This window comes from Macrotis lagotis, chromosome X (genome assembly GCF_037893015.1).
Source record: "Macrotis lagotis isolate mMagLag1 chromosome X, bilby.v1.9.chrom.fasta, whole genome shotgun sequence".
NCBI lineage: Eukaryota > Metazoa > Chordata > Mammalia > Peramelemorphia > Peramelidae > Macrotis > Macrotis lagotis.
In genome coordinates this window covers 299,270,642-299,292,754 of record NC_133666.1, presented here as the reverse complement: position 1 = coordinate 299,292,754, position 22,113 = coordinate 299,270,642, and the positions used below count along the sequence as shown (strand labels likewise).

General features: G+C 32.6%; 1 protein-coding gene and 1 pseudogene across 9 annotated transcripts in view; both read right to left on the bottom strand.

Annotated features, from left to right (window-relative positions):
* TCF4 (transcription factor 4) overlaps positions 1 to 22,113 on the bottom strand; it is a 443,115-nt gene that overhangs the window by 254,369 nt on the left and 166,633 nt on the right. The window lies entirely within an intron of this gene.
* Positions 1 to 22,113, bottom strand: part of LOC141503302 (large ribosomal subunit protein eL21-like) — a 36,416-nt pseudogene extending 14,303 nt beyond the window's left edge.

The following is a 22,113-nucleotide window of genomic DNA, read 5'->3' as shown; positions in this document are numbered from 1 at the left end:
ACATTGAAAACAATGATATCTCTCACCTGAGAGTCTCTCTCACACTATTCTCAGCACCAGAAATTCTTGTTCAGATTTTCAGTATTTCCTGCACAGATGATCCATATAGTATTCTGGAGCTTTTCTAGGGTTTTAATGCTATTTCATGGGTACTACAGAAACACTCAGTTTATCTGTTATTCTTCATTCTTGTAATACAACCGACTAAACTTTTCCATTCATACATGTCCTTGACAATGCTATTTGTGCTACTTTTTGACTATCAGTAATCATTTGTACCTTTCAATGATGTTTTAAAAATGAATTCTGAGGCTTCTACAGAAGTGTAGCTTGTAATCATTGAAAATACAGCATAACTTTTCAAATGCAATCTATTCCCATCTCTTCCTCCTATTAATATGGGGTCAATACCCTGCCAAAATCAAAGAAAGAGGAAAAGAACCAATATATACAAAATATTTATATAGTTCTTTTGTAGTTTTAAAGAATCAGAAAATTAGAGGGATGCCTAGCAGTTAAGGAATGCACAAAATATTATGACCAATATGGAATACTACAATGTTTTAAAAAATAATGAAAATAAGAGAAACCTGAGATATTTTTGAACTGATACAGAGTAAAGTGAGCAGAACTGGAAGAAGAATAATTTATATTTTAACAACTACATTGTAAAAATAAACAATTTTGAGAGGCTTAAAATATCTCAACAACCAGTGATCAACCATTATCTCAAAGTACCAAAAATAAAGCAAGCCAACCATGTCTGGAAAGATAAGTGATGCACTAAAGAAAAATGAGACACATTTCTGGACATAGACAATATGAGAACTTGTTTTGTTTGACTATGTAAATTTGTTACAAGGGTTTTCTTTTTTGTTGCTGTTGATTTTGTTGTTAGGTTTTTTAAATTACTATTTTTCCCTCGAGGGAGGGGGGAAAATTCTGGGCCTAGCATTATCCATTTATAAGACCTGGAGAAGACATTTATTCATTTATGGGATAATTCAATGTGTTTTCACTTAATTCATATAACATGTTCCACAAAATAAAATATTTAAAAAATTAATATATTTTTATGAAATTATTTTACTGTTCTCCTTACTTTTGCTCTAAATCACTACTTATTAGAGAAATGTAAATTAAAGCATCTCTGAGGTACCACTTCACACCCCTCAGCTTGGTCAATATGACCAGAAAGGGCAATGATCAATATCAGAAGGGATGTGGGAAATCTGGGAGATCAATACATTGTTGTTGGAGCTGTGAACTCATCCAATCTTTCTGGAGATCAATTTGGAATTACTCCTAAAGGACAACAAAAATGTGCACACCCTTTGATCCAGCAATACCACTACTGGGTCTATACCCTGAAGAGATTATGAAAAGGGTAAAAACATCATATTCATAGCAGTCTTTTTTGTGGTGGCAACGAATTAGAAATTGAGTGAATGTCCATCAATTGGGGAATGGCTTAATAAACTGTGGCATAGTATGTGATGGAACACTACTGTTCTATTAGAAACCAGGAGGGATGGGAATTTAGGGAAGCCTGGAAGGATTTGCATGAACTGATGCTGAGTGAAATGAGCAGAACCAGAAGAACACTGTACACCCTAACAAAAACATGGGAGTGATGGTCAATCTTAATGGACTTGCTCATTCCATCAGTGCAACAATCAGGGTCAATTTTGGGCTATCTGTGATGGAGAATACCATCTGTGTCCAGAGAAAGAATTGTGGAGTTTGAACAAAGACCAAAGACTATTACCTTTAATTTAAAAAAAAAAAAACCTGTTATCTTATTATGTAATTTTGCTATTTCTTACACTTTATTTTTCTTCCTTAAGGATATGATTTCTCTCTCAACACATTCAGCTTATATCAATGTATACCATGGAAACAATGTAAAGCCTAACAGACTGCTTTCTTTGGAGGGTGGGGGGGAGGGAAGCAAGATTAGGGGAAAAATTGTAAAATTCAGAACAGATAAATAAATTTAAAAAAAAAATTTAAAAAAAGAAGGGCAGCTAGGTGGCACACTGGATAGAGCACTGTCCCTGGAGTCAGGAGTACCTGAGTTCAAATCTAGCCTCAGACACTTAATAATTACCTAACTTTGTGGCCTTGGGCAAGCCACTTAACCCCATTGCCTTGCAAAATCCTAAAAAAAAAAAAAGAGTTCTCCTTACTTAAAGTAGGCATTCTCTGGCCATCCTGAATTTAATTTAAGGAGGTTAAGAGGCTATCTAAGTAGATTCATCCCAAAAGCAAGTTAGATATGCAGGTCCTTGCCACGAATAAATGTGATCTGATCTCTTCTCTGAGTCAGGGATAGATTTTTTTATATAACAATTTATCAGTTTGATATAATCACAGCAAGACTCTATTTTCTGTATTGCCATTAGGGCTGACAAAAACGTTAACTCTTATACTCCATTTTATTATGTATATTAAATATTGTCTTGCTTTTATAGAATTTTATAAATGAAAGTGTTAACTTTCATCACCCTGAGTTTAAGTAAAACACTATTTCTTGCTGTAGATTTATAGGAGTTCTTAAACTAGGCTCCATGAACGTTTAAATTTAATTTTAATATAATTGATTTACTTTATAATTCTTTGTATTTTATTTATGATTTTGTAAAAACCATTGAGTTCACTGATTTCTATATTGCCAAAGGGGTCCATGACAAAAATTTGTTAAGAATTCTTCCTATAGAATTTATTGTCATACATAGAGTTATACACATATAGAGACATACACTTATATGCCATTATCATACATGTTGTCTATATTGTAGCCATCATCCTTTCATCCCTAGCTCCATTACTCTGTTCCTAGATACCACACTCTATACTATATGAGCTTTCACCTTATTTGGCTCCATACCCAGGCCCAACACCATTTACCAGTCATCCTCATATCTTGCCCCAGCATGTGTCCTCTTCCTCTTTTTTCCCTTTATTTGTTGACTTCCCCATAAGAATGTAATCGCCTTGAGAATAAGACATTTCTTGCTTTCTTTATATGTCCATTGCCTATAGTAGTACCCAACATATAGTATCTAATAGTCCTTTCTTCTTCTTAAGTCCCATTTCTAATTTCTCATATAACAATCAGGTAATAGCATTCAAATACTATGGTTCTCTTTTTATCATTAATGATAATTTGCCATAAAAATTCCAGAGGTTCTTTTGGCTTATCTATGGCAAAAATTTTCAATTGACTAAATTTTTCTAAGTAATCAACAGTCAATAACTTTACTTTTATCCATTTTTCATTGTTCAGAGTCAACTGTTTAATTAGGTCAGGCTGGAGCTGCTGTAATGACATCATTCAGAGACTTTTTTCATCTCTACCTTTTCTTCTAACCTGGTATTGATTTTGCCTTTACTCTATTGCACTACCCAATTGATGCTATGACTGCATACAGAGATCTGATTTTTGAAATGACATTGGTAGCCAGTAATTCCTTGTTTTTTCAGTTATAGTGAATTTCTTTTTTTTTTGGAATGTTACTTGATTCTCATCATATCTAACACTTTTATTTCTCTTCTTTAAGAAAAAATAATTTCTGAGGAATGCATAGGCACAAAGCCTTTGGACCTTTTTATTTTACTGACCCTAGAAAATATTTTCCAACATAACTTTAATTAGCCTTTTAAAAAAACTTTTAAAACTGACCTCAATTTTCTAAGAACTTAAACATCTTGGAGCTCTGCCTTCAACTTATGTGGCATTCATGCATATTATTCCTTTTATTTAAAGCAAATCATAACGAACATAACTTTAGGAAGGTTTCTGATTTGTGGTTTGGAAGATATTGATCTGGATTTAACTTAAGACATCAGAATTGTAAAGCTGTTGACTTCCTTCTTGTGAGCTTAAGTTGAGTTCAATAAAACTTTGGAGTCAGCACTACCTTTGGTTCAGATCCTGCTTCTGACACTTAGTTGCCATGGGCATATTGCTTAATCTTCCTGGGCCTCAGTTTCCTTATCTATAAAAAGAAAGGAATGGACTAATTGGACTCAAGTTCCTTTGAAGTTTAGAATTATGACTCTATGACCTATCCCTAAACTGCTCCATGAGGTAATGATTTTGCTTCCTTGTATATCATCAGGTTTCTTATCACTTTAATGTTGTATGTGAGATTTTGCTTTATAATTATATGTCACCAGTCACTACTAGATCTTGGATTCCAGAAGTAAAGTAACTGCTTCTTATCCAAACAATATTTTTGCTTAGCCTCTAACAAAGTGTTTTGCACATGATAAAGAAGAAAATGTCTTTTGGATTAAAATTAGATAATGTATGCACCCATACAAACCATGAAAAAACCACAAGAAATAAAAGAATGTCCTTAAAATGGCCAGTAAGAATAATTCTAATTACATTTGTTTATTTTATTATTTTCCTAATATAAATTAAGACTTGTTCTATATGAATGGCTGTTTGAAAAACTATATAAAATACCCTAAGTTATCTGGGTTTACCTTGCATTAAAAGTAGGTTAGATGACACTGAACAACTAAGAGCTGATAGAAAGAAAATCATTAGACCATTTAAGACCCAATTAGGGAAATATAATTTCTGAGTCCACAGTCTTATTTACTCATCTGAAAATTCTTTGCAGTTTTTACTAAAGAACATGAGAATATTTTTAACTGCCACTATTTGAGGGAGAGAAGAGGGGCTGCCTTCATCATGCAACTTCTTGAGGAATATTGAGTGACTGATCTTAAAATTTAGAATTGTATTAATCTTATATTCTCATCCCTTTATCACCTATTTTGGCATGATCCTGATTTCTTTCAGTATTTCTTCTGTCTCTCCTGGGAAATTTATGTCTGTTTCTGGCATCTGTCCCCCATCTTCCTTTGTGAACACTGAGGTGAAAAATTCATTTATTTTTTAGTAGTGTCTCCATCTCTTGTCAATAAATTACCCTTTCTATCTCTTAGAGGCTTGACAAACCACTTTTCTGACCTCCTGTTCTTTAGGTACTCGAGAAACAGCTCATTATTATTTATCTTCATCTCATATTCAATCTCTTTCTTTCTTCAACTCTTAATTTTGGGATGTTTTTAAATACTCTTAACTTCTTCCTGTAATCACACCAGTCATCTTCTGTATAACACTTGATGTCAACTGTGCCTCTTTTTCAATCGATGATTGCATTTTGCCCTTCCGTTTTAATCCACATTAGCCCGTTTGTTGGATTTTATTTGTAGGATATTTATTTTTAGACTGCATAACCCTTGGGCATACATTTATTGAATTTATCTTTGAATAAGCTATATTTCTCCTCTGTGTGTCTTTTCCTTCACTGCTTTACCCTCTTTTCTCTTTCAATTATATAGTTTTCTAATGTTCAACACTGACTGTGAACTGTCACAAAGGACAGGGAAGCTGCTGTTTTAGCTACAGACACTCTGTACTCTTGAGCATCTAACTCAGTGATTGGGATGATATCTGGTTTAAAGTACATTATCTGAAGCACATATCTAGTGCAAAAATCTGCTTTGCTCAAATCCCTATATTTCCCAAATTTGCATAACTAAGTAGTTTCCTTGTTATTTCCTTTTTTTCTAGTCTCACTTAAGACTTACTAATGAACCTAATTGGGTTATCTTCACTGCTATTAAAATATCCACTTAAAAAAATCCACTTTACCTCTGCATTTCCAACCACATCTTTTGTTTCACATAAACTTAATCATGCAATATTTTTTAAGGTACAACTTTAAATAAATATTATCACTATTCTTTAATAATATGCAAGATTATATATCCTGTAAACTTTGTAAATCCAATTTGTACATGAATTGACCCTAGTCCATTCAGATTACTTCCCTTTCTTTTCTTTATTCTTATATCCAAGTTGTATATCTCCTCATTTTCTGACCAACAATAGTTAACTCATATCTCCTTATAGTTTTTAATAATCTTTAATAATGAACAATTATAAACTGTTACTGATAATATAGTAGTTTCCTTATAGTACATTTTTTAAAAGAGTAGAAAAAATAGGGATATGATAAGGGTTAGTATTATTTATTACTTAGGTTTGCAAAGCCCTTTACAACCATAACAAATATCATCTTATTTACCTTAAAACCTAGGAGATAGGTGCTCCCTCTCCACATTTTACAGATGAAGAAATAGAGGATGAGAGAATTTATATGACTTGCCCAGGGATATTTACACAGCTAGTAAGTGTCTGAAGTCATAGCTGAACTCGGATCTTCCTGACTCCAGTAGAGTCCAGTACTGTATCTACTGTGCTACCAGTGTATTATGGTGGATAAAGTGTTAGAAATGGAGTTGAATCAATATGAGTTCAAATCCCATCTCTGATATTTATTAAATATAAGATGATCGGTATACCACTTAATCATTTTGAGCTTCAGTTTCCTTATTTGTAAAATGGTAATCATCTCTGAATTGCCAATTTTCAAGGTTGTTTGAGGTTCACATGCAATATTGTATCTAAAGCACTTTGCACTCTTGAGAATTATTATTATAAATCAGGAAATAAAGATACTTCTTACTTGATCACATGCAACCATAACTGTTTTTCAGGAAATGACAGTATTCAAATTCCAGAGTACATAAATATAATTTGTCACTTTGAAGTTTTCAGTAGGGATTAAGTAAAAAGCACTAAAACAAAAAAAAGAGATGAAGATTTATCAATATTATTAAGGAATAACTCCACAAGAATGTGGAAAATGAATAATACTAATCTAAATAAAAGCAATTAACAAGCCAGAACACTGAAGGCAATATACTTACAATAGAGTTATGCATGTATAGTTTCCTTTATTCAAAGACTACAATTTTGAATCAATTTTAAACATGGAGAAACTAAACATAAAGACAAAGTGACTTCAAGTTCACTAAGTAAATATTTCCAAGAGTTAGGGATACCAGTCCTATATACTAATTGGCAATCCTAGGCAGCACATTTAACTAGATTTTCTTATAGCTCTAATGTTCCTCTACTGACACCACTTAGAAAGCAATGTATTTATAAACTATAATAGACTTAAAAGAATTAACAATGAAAACGTTTAAAATAGTCAATTACTGGCTTATACTTTAAGCAGGCACTTTCAATGGAGATTTAAAAAAAAAACTGTCTTGGCTATTGGGTCATTTTCCAGGCTACTAACTGCTAAACCATGTGCAGAACGTGCTTCCAATTTAACAATACAGATTTTCTAAAAAGCCCGATAGCTTAGCTCTGCAGGCAGAATCAAGTTGATTTTCATCTTGATTAAAAGACAAAAAAGGGAAGTTCTAAAGCACAAAAGCAAAATGCTGATTCTGTGTTTCAAGTTACCAGAAAGGGGAAAAAACAAACTGAAAACTTTTTTTACGTGATGAACTTGAGCTTATGAAAACTCCTGAATAATGAAGTCTGTTATAATCAAATTATGACTTTGCTCTTGTAGATGCTTAAGAAACATGGAAAAGGTTGAACAAAGATTCTGAGCACTCATTTATTTCTGAGGGATACTGAGCAGCAAGTTCAACAGAGTAGTGTATATAACAGCAAAGCCGAGCTCCCATTTGTCCCTTGCTTTTAATTTTTCAAGAATCCATTTTATCTGACTGGACAACTCCCTTAACTTAAATTTTAAACTGCAGACATATTTGTGGCCAGCTTTCATAAACTGCCATTCTGTTCCCATTGACCTTTCATCCTTCCCCACCCCCACCAAATCTAGTGAGAATTTTCTCACCATAGATGACTGGTCCTTGGAAAGTAAGAGGAAGAGAACAAACATTTATTTATTAAACTTCTACTCTGGGCCAGGCACTCTGCTAAGCACTTTGGAGCACTGACAACTGTTAGTTAGACCCTAATTTCCTTTTTATTTTACAACTGAGGACATTTTAAACCTGTTAAGAGACTTGCACAGAGTTACACAATTAGTAATCTTCTGAGGCTGGATTGGAATTCAGGATACACTGACTTTAAACCCAGTGCTCTCTGCAGTGTGCCATCAACCTACCTGGAGTTATCTTGTCAATCACCAGAACTATGTTATGAGGATTTTCAATTTCATCACATGTTGTGTTTGACTAGTATAGATTTTATTCTTTGCTAATCAATCAGTCAACAAGTAATTATTGGGTGCCTCTTATTTACTGGGCAAAAACAAAAACTCCAAACCAGAAGACCTTGGAAATAAGTAAAGATACCATTAGCAAAGTACATGATGCCATTGATCCTGATTACTGTTAATTATACTGACACTTTAAGTGACCTGTGATTTCATCATACTGAAAGATCTTCACCAAGACTTAAAGCAACAAAACTATATCTTTTTAACTTATTTGAAACATGTCTAGGTCAGCATACGTTCTACAGGTAAATTATTTCTTAGTAAGAAAAAAGATTATTCTTGAAATTATGATTTCACTAGTCTGAAAACACAGAAAGTATTGAAAAAAGGAGTCTTGGGGAAGGTCATAATGGTCATTTTCAAATAAATGAAATAATCACAGAGAGATGGATATTAGATACAGGACCAGGATTGGAATTAGGAAGACATGGGTTCAAGTTCAGCTTCTGACATATAATGGCATTATCTTCTTGGAAAATTAAATTCCTCAAAAACAGATTTACTTAGCCCCAAATGCATTATGTTAATTCTTGTCTCAAAGTCAGAGGAATAATCAATCAGTCAATCAATCATTAAGTCTTTCTTGAACTCCTATCTTTCAGTCACTATATTTCAGCCACTGTAACAAAGTGACTTAAAATTGTATATTACAATGGAACTGTATTGAATGCATTAATGGAGATGCTTCATACAATGGAAGTTTTGATAGTGATGAAATCACGTATCCACATACGACTCTCCTTTCAAAAAAAAGAATCAACCCTCTCATTCTATACATAATACTGCTTAATGAAGTCTAAGACTGACTTTTTTTTGTATAGCATACATAGGATCACAGATCTACTAAAGAGGGAAGGAACTTCAGAGGTCAAGTAATAAAAGCCTACTTGTTTTTCAGACGGGAAACCAAGGCCCAGAAAATTGAAATAATTTGCCAAAAAGTCACATCAGTTGGGACAAATTCAGGATCTGAGCAGTCTCCTGCCTCTAAATGCAGCCCTAATCTAGTAAAACTCCAAAATCTTTTCCTCAAGATTTTCTAGCTCAAAAGGCCTTCCTATTTCTATCCTGTATACATGCAGTTACATTTATCTTTGTTAAGTCCCATCTCATCGAATCTTTTTGGATCCTGAGTTTGTCATCTGGCATGTTAACTCTCCTTCCCAACCTTGTTTCATCAGCAAGTTTAATAAGAATGCTGTCCAAGTAGTTGAATAATTTAGGAATTATTCAAGTAATTGATAAAAATGTTAAGAGGCAGAAGGCCAGACAAGTCCCTGAGGGCATTCCACTAGAGATTTTCTTCCCAGTTAATATCACGCCACAAATGACAGTCACTTCCTTTCAAGCTAGTCCACATTTTTGCTTTGGCAACCAGTTCCTCCTTGTGGTAAGAGTCAAGTCCAGAAGAATAGTTCTCCACTGTTTATTTCCCAGTCATCCTCAAGCTATACAAGAAGGCTCTGCCTTCTTCCCATAGAACTCAGGGCCTCAATTAGTGAACTTCCTTTTAGAAATTTTCCTAAACCCATCCAATACACCACCTTCTGGCCATCTCCAAATGAAGCCATTGCTTGCATAAACTCTGGTATATGCACTCCTTTATAATACATGGGAATATATATTTGTTTCACCTATGAGAATTCAAACTCCATGAAAACAGGGGTCAAAGTGCCTGATTTTATTCTTTTACTGTTACTTAGCAAGGTGCCTGGTCCACTATAAGCATTTGAGAAATAATGCTTTTGAGGAGAGAAGTGACATTTAATTTAGATATTATTTGAAAAGGTATTTGGAGTCAAATTGCATAAGGCATTAAATGATAAGCTAGGAAACTTACATTGTATCAAGCAATAGGGAGCCACTGAATATTCTTGAGCAGTAGAATTAAATGGTCAAACCTGTACCTTACAGAAGATCATTTATTTGAGCAAGAATGCAGAAGATAGTCATGCAATAATATTTATTCTGTCTTAAAAATACCATCATAAAAAAGAACATCTAGTATAGAAAATCATGGACCTTAACCAGTAGATTTTGCCAAAGCAAATTTTTGTTTGTTGTTTGCACATTATATAACATCCAATTAGTCATTCAATGACAATAGTAACTTTTCTCATAATCGTAGGCAATTAATAATTATTTCCATCACTTCCACAAGACTTATTCAAATTACCAGGTCATTTAAAAACAAGATTAAAGTCCAAAGAACATACTGAATCAAAGAAGATACCATGGGGTTGATATAACTATCCTTTCCAAGTTTCCACAACTATTCTCTAGGGCTGAACAGTTCAGGAATATGACACAAAAAATCATATTTACTACACTATGAATATGTTATTCTAAAGTAGGCTCTAAACTCTGCTGAGTAAACATTTTATTTACCTCTTACTCATTCTCAGTTGCTTTATGTCATCTCCTTATATCCCTAACACCATCCCTATCACAATCCTTTCAGAAAATGACCTTGACTTCTAATTTAATGAAATATTAACGGCATCTGATATGATTTTCATTGTCTTCCCTTCTTTTACCCTTTATAATCTCTGTCTTCTCCAATTCTTTAATGTTTTTAATTTCTGCTTAGTTTCATAATGAAGCAATTTGCATGCTGAATTATTTGTGATCTAAGGACAGCACCCCATTGCATCTGAAAAACATAGAGCTGCTAAGGAACCACAGATATCTTTGACATATGTATTAAATAAGTACACAAATGTAAATAAATTATAGCCCAGATCATTGGCTTTATAGAAGTATGGAGAAATCCTTTTGTGGAAATTCCTTTCGGTGGTAAAGTTCGGCAGTTCTTCTGTAATTTATCACCATAGAATTGTCTGGGGGCACTGAAACCTTAAGTGATTCATCTGAGACCAAAAAAAGATTGTGGCAAAAATCAGGAATTTAAGTTCAGGTCTTCCTGACTTCATGGCTCAACCATGCTATGCTATCCTGGCTCTCAATTTTAATCCTTTCATCAACAAGTAAGTAATTTAACTACCCTCCCTGGGCCTCAGCTTCCTAATCTCTAATTTGAAATGGTTTCACTAAATAATCTCTAAGGTATTTTGTAGCTACAATATAATAGGACAAATAATTGCCTTGTTCATTTTTCATATTGTACCCTTAAATCTTCCTATTTCTGTCTTTCCTCAGAAATGCAAATAAGGCCCTTTTTCTGGAATTTTATGTGTGGTGATTTGGTATAACTATTAATGAATTACCAAAAGTAAGAATATGGAAAAATTATTGGAAACAAGGTATGAAGTTGTCAGTTTCCACAGACTGATAAGTATGGAAATACCGCTATGCTTTAAGCTAAGAGAAAACCTTCCATAAAACTATAGTCACAATTATTATAACTCACTAAGACTAAATTATGAATAGTTGTATTTTTATATGCAACCTAACTACAAAAACATTCTGTAGTCAAATGCTTGTGGTTTAAGAAAACTGAATCCTGTTTTCACCCTCAAAACAATCTTGAATGTCCATGGGTAAGCTCCAGTGGAGACTAACATTAAAATCTAGTCATCTCTGAGCCATCAAGATTTTCTCACACACTTAAGTGTTGCCATTATCTCCCTTTCTATAAGGAATATAGCATCTTATAATGAAGGAAGACAATCTGATTTGGAAACACTTTCCTTAATTTAACAATTACTGAAATTCTCATATTCAGTATCACTATACAGACTCAAGATAATTATTAATTATCCACCTAACTGTACACTGTTTTACACATCCTGCCCCTTAACTAGAGCACAAAGCAAAGCCATTGCATCTTGCCTGGCTAACGGACCATGACTTGAACAGCTAAATGACCTAGTAATTCAGCAAATTCGTTTTGTTTCAAAGATTCTCCCATATGTACACTTTCCAGAGTTAATGTAGATCTATTGGCTATGCAAAGCAGCTTCTGTTTCTTGAAACACATTTCTACCTTTAAAGCTTGCATTTACTAATTGAGGGGAGATCTACCTATGGAAAATATTAGTAAATTAGAATCAATTCATATAACAAGTATGCAAAAGTGCTTCTTTCTAAGTGGCATTACAGATTTGCTATGGTTTTCAAGGAATTGAATTCAATCTCCTTTTTCACCAGCTTCATGAATATTTGAAGGGAGTCACATATAGGCTTCTTTTTATGCTAGAACAGGTGTGAGCTCAATTTCACCCTTAAACTAGTATCAGCTCAGCTGACAGAACACCGGTAAATTTTTATTTGAGAACTAAACTAAATGGATATTGGATATGGGGCAGAATCTTGCTATTAAAATGCCTTATAAAGTTTGTTAGCTATTCTACTTTGATTTATTCTAACTTTGATGTAAAAAAGAATACATGAAAATGTAGTCATGATAAACTGGTCTGTTTATCAGTTCTTTTCTAAAAATAGTCAAAAATTTTTTTACAGATGATAGCTCATTAAACCTGACAACATATCTGTTGTCATAGGTAGGCCAGGAAATGGAATTATTGTTCACTTTTTTATGAATAATGAAATTGAGGTTAAAAGATGTGATAACACGTGCAGTATCACACATAAGGAACACTTCATTAAAAACAAAGTAAAAAATTGGGTATCCTCATGCCCAGGTTTGTATTTGTCAGATTAGCATTTTCCTAATATAGAAATGTGATGGAAGGAAGGAGGGATAAAAGAATTAGGAAGATATATGGCCCATGTATCATTCAGTGATAATGCTATGACTTTATAAGAAATCTTTGTTTTAATTCACTTTGTTCCTTCAAATCAAAGTCTGCTTATTGCACCAGTAGATTTGTTACTAGCCTTTAGAGACAAGGTCATGTTTTAATTACCTTACATCACCTCCAAATATACAGTATAGCTCTTAGCACACAGTAGTTATTCAATAAATGTTTCTTTCATTCAGTCTCAGATCCCAAGTACTGAACTAATAAATATTTTTTAAAATTTTAAGTTGGAGTGCTAATTAGATATTTAAAAATTCAGAGTTTCAGGTTTTTATATTCCATTATTTAACCTTCATATTATGATTTTTATCTCATTTTATATTTCTCTAAAAGAAGTGTTCAAGGAAATGAGATCAATAATATTTTTTTCTCTATGATTTAACCACACCCACTAGGTAGTATCAGTCATCCTTAAATAATTTCTACTTTCAGGCAAGCATTCAGCTTTGGATATTGCTGCATAAGGACTAAAGTCATATCTAAGTATCAAGGTGAAATGGAAGACTGAACAATCAGTGATCTAGAGATTTGCAGAATGTAGTCAACTGAGTAGGTGCTTCAGGAAGGAAAGAGTTACTATTACTATTCTGGTGTTTGAACTCTGGATTAGCTTTCTACTCCCTCTCACCTTCTCATCTATCCTTCCTCTTCAATATGACAAAAGATATTTGTCACTATCTTCACTCTATAATCAATCCTAGGTTAGACAGGGTTAATTATAGTTTTTCAAGATCAATTCAGATTGAAAATATAATTCTCACCTTTACCCTTTGGCTGCTTAGACTAAAACTAATAATGGACTTGATATTTTAGTGAATTTGATCATTACTAGAATGGTAATAGAATAATACCAGCTTCATATTAAATGAAGTGTGATTATATATAAAACTGTGCCTTCAGTTTTCAGTTTTAAAATGAAACTTGAGTGAGTTAGAGAAGATTATAGGGTTCTTCAAAAAAATGTATTCTCTAAAACAGAACTTCTCCAAAAAAGCTTTCTCGATATAAGATGCATAAAAGGATTAATTCTAAATTACTATATTTTTATATTAATTCCAAGTTTTATTGAACCACTATTCATTTGAGTTAATATCAAAAGGGATTTTAAGAAAAAGCAATACAGATTCAAGAATATGAAGTAATTTTGTGATCTGAATATTCTAGAGTTTGAAATGTAAATATTAAAAAAGAGTTAATGGAATGAACTTTAACCCCTACAGTTTGATTATGTAACACTGTGTCATAGCTGTTTTTCCATACATTTTCAATTCTTTACATTTCTAACAGTAAAGTAAAAATGGAATTCATTTCAATCATAAATATTATATCACTATTTAAAATTCATGCAGAGATCTTTGTATTTGTGAAAATGAGAGGGTCTCAGTTCTATCTTAGGTCCAGTTATAGTATATGTAAGTACCAAATTTCTTTTGAGAACAAAAACTTGAGGAGGGATACAATCCAAAAGTAAGATGATATTCTATTAAATTATTACTTATTATGTTCAACCACAATCACTAAAAGTAAAGGACTCTGAAACTTGTCAAAGAATATTTAATAATAGAAAGGATGCTAGATTGAGAATGAGTAGATAATGGTTAAGTTTGCAGTCATGGTTCAACTCTCAACAGCATTACTAGTCAATATTTGTGAGACCTTGGACAAGTCATTTAAAACTCTGGATTTCAATTTCCTCATTTATAAAAATGATGGGTTAATTAGGGGTACATGATAATATTTCAATAGAATATATAAATAACAGAAAAATTTTTGCTGAGAAAGGGAATTTAGTTTTATGTATGAGTAAATTAAAAAAAAGAAGCAAAAGGATTTTTTGATCAAAGGGAAAATGAACTGTATTGTAGAAAACTATTCCAACATAGCAAAGAAGAAAGGGCCAGGAGAACTTTGGTTCAGTGAGAATGGTTTTCATTCCTTTGATGTTATTAATGTATTGCTCCTTTATGCATTCTGCAATTATATATTACAGTATGATTCTAAGAAGGAACATTGTACAAAGCAGTTTTTACAGTGGAAAAATTGAGTCATTTTAAAGTTCTACTTATCCCTTGCCTATTAATGCTTCTGCCACAATAAAAAACACATTCTGACTTCCTCTTTCACTTTTTCTCTCCTTCCCTCCCTCCTTCCTCCTTTCCTTACTCTTTAATTTCATTTCTCTGTTCTCTTCCTTTCTTTTTTTCCCAAAATTCAAGAAATCTTTTATTGGTTATTTTTTAAGTCATTTATGCTATGAATTCATAGGGGATTGGTTCCAACAGCTCAGGTTCCTTGCCATTGGTTCTCACAAAGTGTGCTTCTCTGGGTGGAGCAGGCTGACATTTTAGTTGAACCCAAGTGCCTTTTTCTTTGGCTTCTTTCTTCTGATCATTTTCCTTTACTCACTTCAGGAAGCTATCTCTGCTCTTCGAATGCTTAATATGCTCAATACGCACATTAATTCTCTTGGGTAGAATCTTGCCCTTAACCTGTTTGTTCACAACAATGCCTACAGCATGTTGTGTAACATTATAGACTTGTCCAGTCTTGCCATAATAACATTTGTGGGGCATTCCTTGCTGAACTGTGTCCATACCCTTGATATCTACAATATCACTTTTCTTGTATATGCGCATATATGTAGCCAGAGGGATGACACCATGTTTTCGAAAGGGCCTAGAAAACATGTATCGAGTCCCTCTCCTTTTTCCTTTTGTGTTTGTCATTTTGGCAACTCACTGGAATATGGCGGAGCCGGTGGAAAGCTCTTCCTTTCTTTAAGCTGGTGAAAGTTACTGCTGTTATTTTGTTATCCAAAAAAATTAGAAATTTCATCTCACAGAACAGGAAAACTACGAAAAGATAAGGAATAGTTAATATTTGGAGTGGTTGTGGAAAGGGAATGGTTAATATTTGTAGTGGTTGTAGAAAGTTAAACACACTACTGGGCTTATTAATGTTTAACCATTCTAGAAAGCAAATTGTAATTATATAAAGTGACTAAAATAACCATATCCTTTGATTGACTCACCAATCCTATTTCTAGGCATAATCACAAGGAGGTCAAAGATAAAAAAAAGCCTCATATATGCTAAAACATTTACAATAGCACTTTTTATGGCAATAAAGATTAGGAGAAAAAAAGAGATGACCAAAGTTAAGTTGTGAGGTATGACCACAATGAATTATTAATAGTTATTAATAGTAACTAATAATAGTTTGTGATAGTTAACTAGTAATCATTTAGCATGTCTCTCTCTCTCTCTCTCTCTCTATATATATATATATATCACTTTGTAGTTTATAATGAACTTCATGTTATCTCAGTAAAAAGTGATAAATTTGATATTTGATGAATCAGATAAAGTCATATGAAGTCACATAAAAGTGGAGTAAGCAAAACTAACAAAACCACATACAAAATAACTACAATAATGCAAAAGGAGGGGGAAACACTAAAAATAATTGAAGTGCTAAGTTTTGAAAATATAGGTCTATTTCAAAGAATTATGTGGAGACACATTGCCCCTTCTTTGCAAATTTAGAAACTTTTGGGTGTGCTCAACTTTTTTGATCAGTTGGTTGGTTTTGTTAGTTTTTTCTTCTTTTTTAATTTGTGGACAGGGAAGGCAAATATTGGGGAATTGAGGTGTTAAAAGAACAAAAGATATCAATAAAATTTACGAAAAAACACACACTGACAAAAATAAAGGAGAGAACTGAGGATTTGCTCTTACCTCAAGAATTAATTTTTAGGTAATATCAAGCAAATAGATAAGAAACTGTACCCCAGGAACCTCAAAAAAGTAAGCAGTAATTTGAGACAACAAATAAAGAAAGCACACTTTGAGAAGTCTCTCAATTAATAGTCATTTATATTATTTGTTTACAGCATTATCCAATTTAAAAAATATTGAAAAAAATTAGTGAAGAAAATTTATGCCAATAGAAAGCTTTTAAGTTTGTATAGTTATTTCTCATAAATAGCTCTAAAATTCAGTTTCCTATAATCAGCTGATTCTGATTTCATCATTCACAAATATTAAGTATGTGCCATTGGCATAAATATTCTGTAAATTTCATCATCACATTATTTAAAAATTCCTATTTTGAAAGAGAAATTTCACCTAGAGGTCAAGGAAAATCATTTCAATATGTTGGATAAATTCATTTGGTATTAGCAGTCATTCTTTCCCTTTGCATGTTAAATTAACTGTCACAAGTCAGTTATGTAAGCAGTATAGATTTCAAGCTTTACCCAGAACCTGTTAATTTCATTCTTTTTTTTTCAATTTTACAATAAAAAGAAGCATATGTATTAGTATTAATTCTGAAATGGCCATCTATCAAGAAAATTATAGTGCCTTCTCTCTTCTCTCAGGGAATTGTTGTTGGTACTTGAATAGACTTATACCTACCACCCTCTCTCCCCACCCACCCTAAGTCCACCCCCCTCCCCATGTTTTTACTCTGGGCTCAGCTCAGGATAGTCAAAAACATTTTCAAGCAATACAAACCTAAATATTCCTATTAGGCAAACTGAGGAGTAGAACTGAATTATAATGATTCGACAGCTGTCATAATATGACCACAGTAACCAAATCAAAATATCAACCACTAACCCAAATGAGATTCAAAGGTCATTCAATAAGCCAGCGGCTCTCTTCAGCACTGCCTGTAAACCTCAAGAGAATCTGCATTGAAATATTCCATTAGGTTGGTTGGGGTTTTAGGAACATATTACTCCTTGTTGATAAATAATTTAGTTTTTTGGTAAGGTCTTGAATAGGTAGGATTAGAACTATTTACCAAAATAAGGAAACTGAACAAATTCACTCAGAAGCTCTTGATAACAAAGGAGCTGATGAGGAAAAAGCTATTTTACAACACCCAAATATATCTATATATCACTGCTTACTCTTCATTTACTAAACCAAGTCCCATCTGATCATTTTTCCCCCCTAACACATCTAATAGTCAACTGAGAAACACTGGGGGGAAAGAGAAGAAAAATGCCACCTTAGATTCTTACATGGATAAAAACATTTTAGTGGAAAAAAAGTGTTTTTCTACAATGGTAAAATGTGCTTCAATAATTCCCTGCAGTACATTACTAATGGCTGCAAATAAAATCTCTAAAATTTGGATAGCCCTTTGCCTGATGCTTTTTTTGCTCCCTTAAAAGAATCCTGGCCAATTAAAGATTCCCCTTATAACACAGAGGACTCAGATTTATAACATCATATCAAAACATATTCTAAATGAAATAAACCGCTTAAGTCAGTGCTTAGCCTATAAATTATATCACTGTATGAGTTCAAAGGTGGTGATTTCTCCTATCTCAAATATTCTTAAAGTACTTGACTCTCTCTCTCTCTCTCTCTCTCTCTCTCTCTCTCTCTCTCTCTCTCTCTCTCTCTCTCCTGTCTGTAATGCATCCTTGATTCATATTTACTTGTATGTTTATAATATCTCTCCCATTAGATTTTAAGTTACTTTTTTATTTATTGTTTTTACATCTTTGTAGTATCCAATCCCAAAGACAGTATCTTTCACATGGCAGGGACTGAATAAATGTCTATTTATTGAATTGAAACGAGTCCATTTTTAAAAGTTACACCAGTCAATCATAATAAACTAGTATTATTTTTCCATACAAAAAATGATTTCAGTGACAAAATAGGTTAGGGGTAATGTAACATGAAATACTATTCAGACTGACCATATATGTTTGCATGGATGAAGTTTATTAGTGAACTGGATGAAAAGTACTTACAAACTAGAGTCAATTTAGATCGAACCATTGCTGTAACATCTGTTTACTTTTTTAGGACACATGTCTTTGCTATTTCTAAAATGATTTGATATGAAGATCACCATCTAAAATTTCCCAATATTTTGGACACATAGGCAGAAGGACCAGAGAAGTTTGCTTTCTTCCTGATGAAATCCTTGAAATCAAGTAACTCTGGTAAGTTACAATTTTCATTCTCTTATGTAGCATGCAGTATATAAATTAAGAGTATATATTCTAATATATAAATACAAATTGATACAAATCTCATAAACTTTCAAAAATACCAAGATTATAAATGTTTTACTACATTTAGATTTCAATTAAGAAATACTATTCTTAATACTATTCCTGCTTATGTATTTTATTCTCATAAATGGCAGATATTCACACCCCACCCCCTAAAAAAGACAGAAAGTAGCTTTGATTTATTTTTCTGTTTATAAAAAGGAAAACCTCACATAATCAACTGTCCACTTTAAAATAAAAATCAGGTCATTTCCAACTAATAACTACTTCCTGTAAAATCAGTGTCACTTATTTTTTTGTGGTAGATGCCTAATTCCGTCTTTGACTTGATTGATTTGACAATTGTGAATCTGACCCAATAAAGTGACTGATTTATTTCTGATGCTATAGCTCTATCTCCAATGTGAAATCATGAGAGAATTAAGCCTTTGAAATGTAAAGAAATCCTTTGTAGTTTTAATGAGAACCAGTTACAGATTCTGGGAGTGGATGTTGGATCTCTTTCAGAAAACTACGAAAAGAGTCATAGACACCACTTCTCACGCAAGAAAAACTCTGAGAAAGGCTATAATTTGGAATATCAATATAGACCCAAAGAGCAGATTGTGATAATTTGTGTGTGTGTGTGGGGGGGGAAGGAGTTCAAATTGCTGAGCTAAAGTTGGCCTTCTTTTGTACAATTTCACTCCATCTAAAAATGAATTTTACCCATAATTAAAAAAAACACTTCTAAAAAGATAGCACAACAAAATATAAAAATAAGTAAACTTGAAAAATAATCTCATTCTCAATGAGGACAGACTTGGGCAACATCATTTAAAAAACACTGTAAACAAAGTCTAACTAAACCCTCAAACTGAAACTGGTAGATCAGAACCCTTTAGTAGAGATTATAACCAGATCTTTAAAATTGCTTTCTTCCTTTTAATTTTTATAACTGAAGTCTCCATGTATTCTTTAACAATTTTTTAAAATGGTCAATTGCACAGTGCCCTCCCAACTCTGAGAGTGACTGTCCTGACCCAAGTCTGACACTGCACCATTAATGTCAAATAAACCATTTAGTTCAAACACAATTCTTTTCTGTGCAAAAATCTGCTAGAGGTGGAAAATGTAGCAGTTTGTAAACAATAAAGAACCATGTTTCAGACTAGACAGCTTATCTGACAGAGCAGTTCTTTCATTAAAAGCAGTGGGTGGGAGACTCGTGGACATAGTTGCATTTCCTATCACAATGCAGTAGACTGTCTTGGCCTCCATATTTAAGAGTTTAATGGGAAAGAGGGCAGACAGGATAAAAGAGCTTGGCTGACATGGATTTTCAGCTTAAACAACAACAAACTGAAAGGAGTAAGCCCTGGGCTCTAGCTAACTTAAATTTTAAATACTGTTCAGATTGAAAAAGCAATCTGGTCTTTTGAATATTTTCCCCCTTAGGAAATATACAACATTATTATTATTTAATATGTATGCATTACTTTGTTTGTTCTGTTATATTAATTGGTTAAGTTATTGGTACTAAGCCACTTTATTTTTCTCATATGTTAATACATCCCTCTAAAGAAAATAAATATCCAGTTAATCAATCTGAATTATTTTAGATCATTAGAAGATAGTTTTAGGACCCTCAGGGAAGCTCCTTCTAAACCGGTTCATGGTTCAGGCATTAACTTGTAAGAACTACTGTTTTCACAATTTTGTCTTCTGCTGTCTTTAGGCTTGAGTATGTGAGTTCTCAGAAATAAAGGAGCTATTGTTGTTATAATTGAAGAAACTAATTTATTTTTTAAAGTCTAATTTGACTAATAGTTCGTTGGAAATCAAAACTTCTCTAAAAAAGATAAATGTTATCTATCAATCATACATATTAGTCTACAGTAGAGTTCGTGATTATACCTTATATAATAATACATTAATAAATTATCATTTAAAAGTAAAAATATCTTAATACTATATCTATATATCTATATCTATCTATATCTATATCTATCTATCTATCTATACTATAAGACTATAGGTTCAAAAACCCTATAATTAAAATATTCTTTTGGGGATCAAATATGGGGTTCAAATATTACTTTTAACATCAAAATTAATGTAATGAGTTAAAATGGAAATGTCAGCATTTTTCTTCTTATGTCGACTTTGAGTCCAATACCTCAAATTCCTTTGATGGGTTTAGTGAAGATGTATAACATTACTTTATATAAGCAAGGCTGATCTATGAGTTAAAAAAAATCAAAGTAAGTTCCTAGTCTTTAAAAAAAAACAGGGCAAACCTTGGAGGAATTGGCATTAGAGAACACAGAATTGGTTGCATATTTTTTGTAGGGGGGGGGCCTTAACTACTTGAAGCAAGGGATTTCACTTAATTTACTGACAGATTCAAATAGCTCATAGCCATGATGGGAAAATAACTAATATTTTAAATTGGATATTTATTTAATAAAGATCATTTATCATTAAAAGAAACAGGAAGAAGGACCTATATCAAGATCTTTTCATTGTTAAGGCTGCTGTTATTAAACTAATGTCTCCATGGTGTGGTCAAAGGAATAAAGCATATGCAATATATACTAAAGGGTATAATGGACCTTCAGTTTAATCGGCATCTAACCTGCTTTCAGTAAATCAGAATATAGCTGGTTTAGGTCTTTAGATCTCAGATAGAATACTTGATAGTTACACATTCACCTTCTGACAGTTTGCTAGAAAAATATCCATCATTTTAAAGCCTGAAAAACTCATGTGTTTTTAGTCTCTGGTTTGAAAATTTCCAAGTGATATTGACCATATGGAAAGGGGGTAGCTACTTTTCCTCTATTAAGATAATGAAAAAGAAGAAAAATTAATCTTAACAATGCCTAATATCAGACTCTCTTCATTTTTCTTTCTGGACTTCTGCTACACTATTACAACTACTTGCAATATCTCATTATTCCATTGGAGGAGTTTGATAAGATTAATTGCATAAGGGGACTTAATATGCCAAATTGACTTAAAACCTTGCCAGTATACATATATTTAATAAATTCCATATTTTTATGTATAAGAAAATGATATAAAATATATATTGGTATTGAATGTACATGCCAATTAAGATACTAAGTATAAAATTAATTGCAAATCCCAAAACTACAACAATGTCCATTTTAGCAAATAAAACATAAGTTTTCAGAAAAAGGCATAAAATTTTCAAAACATATCT